General features: G+C 43.3%; 1 pseudogene; it reads right to left on the bottom strand.

Annotated features, from left to right (window-relative positions):
- Positions 1-17: 17 nt before the first annotated feature.
- LOC114886612 lies at positions 18-1,128 on the bottom strand (annotated as a pseudogene).
- Positions 1,129-1,686: the final 558 nt, after the last annotated feature.

The following is a 1,686-nucleotide window of genomic DNA, read 5'->3' as shown; positions in this document are numbered from 1 at the left end:
GGTAAGATAGTGTTCACTGGGAAGGACTGGACTCCCAGCCCATTAGGTAGCTATGCTGTCTGAGACCCTGGTGTGAAGTTGCTCTGCTAGCTGACCACAGGTTGGGGTACTGATGCAGTCCTGTTGTGCTCAGGAGTAACATGATAGTATGTACACACATGCTGAGGCTGGGCTAAGTTCATGGGACCAGATCATGGACAACTTGCAAATGAATTGTCAGAATAGGTTGGAGAATTTTTCCAATGAGTGTATGGGCTAAGTATGAGCTTGTCCAAGTGGGGAGGGGTCCTAGGCACAGCTTTGAGGACAGGGACAGGGATGGGTGAACTGTGGTTCCTCAGCATAGAGCATTTTTCACAGCCATGGGTGGAGAAAAGTGAGACAGGACCTCCAAACTGAGGATGGGGGTTGACAGCAGGTAGAAGGAACTGAGTCCAGGGATAAGCTACTTCCATTAGTAATACCCAGGTTGCTGTTTGTCTCTGGGTTCTTCCATCTTATCTTTGTGATCCTTGCTTCTTTTTGCATCACAGCAAGCCCTTGCAAATGAGTTGTATTTAGTTTTAAGAGCTGTAATCTCTTTCTGGTAAGCCTTGACAGATATGCATTGAGTCTTGAGAATGCCATGGCTGGTAGTCATCCCCTGTAGACCCTCAACTCATACTATATGAATTTAGAGCTTTTATTTATGTAAGAAGTTTAATATGCACATATGAATTGGACTGACCCCCCAGGCACCCACTCTCTGTTCACACACTTCCAGAAGTGGTTGCTCTCCATCACAAAATCCAAGATAAAACAACACATGGTGTTCGGGTCCAGGCCAGCCATACTCAATTTCAGCACTGGGAACATCCTCCTGCTGTTATTGGTGACCATCACCTGGTTGGTGAGCTCTCTGAAGTGCAGCCATATCTAACTTTTCTTGGTTGACACTGGGGTCACCCTTCTCCCTGCCAGCCTGTAGCTCTCACTTCAAGGAGCTCAGCTGGTGGTCCACTCTATTGCAGGCTATTCTACAAGTTCTGGACACCAAGGGAGATTGTCCTCTTGCTGACCCTTCTTCATGGCCCTCCAACCCAGACTTACTTACCCAAGAGCCATATTTAACTCCTTTCAACAGCCACTCTTACAAGAAAAGGAGCAGCAAAAGTCCACAGTTCCCAGGCAGAGACCTGTGAGGAGAAGACTTGAAGGTAGGGGAGGGGCAGAGGGGTGAAGATAGAGGATATTCCCCTTGAACTCCTGCAAGTCATGACTAAAGTAGCTCTTTGTGGCATTGGATTTGCTTTAAACAATTAAAAATCAGACTATTGACTAGCACACAAATATTTATAAAATATACAAATAAAACTATTGATATCTTTGAAGCCCATTTTTAAACAAAAGGAACATTTTTATATGTGCCAGGATATAAATTATGGGTACCTCAGGATTATTATAACTTTTCTATAACATTTTATTAGATCTTTATGGTGTTTTTAAAAATGTTTGCCACTGATAGTTGAAATTTGATAGGTATTTATAAAGTTTCCTCAAAGGATTCTTATGACAGCTAAAATTTTTGACTATTTAGACAGACACTTTTGGCTGGCTACTCGGTAAAGTACCACGTGCTGTGATTATTACTTTTTGTGCTTTCCAAGTCAACATCCAGATGCCTGTGAACCTGATCTGCACAGAGTA

This window comes from Monodon monoceros, unplaced genomic scaffold (genome assembly GCF_005190385.1).
Source record: "Monodon monoceros isolate NGI ecotype Baffin Bay Population unplaced genomic scaffold, NGI_Narwhal_1 Contig4420_ctg1, whole genome shotgun sequence".
Classification (NCBI taxonomy): Eukaryota; Metazoa; Chordata; class Mammalia; order Artiodactyla; family Monodontidae; genus Monodon; species Monodon monoceros.
The sequence above is the reverse complement of the archived record's forward strand: the minus strand, read 5'-3'. Positions and strand labels throughout refer to the sequence as shown.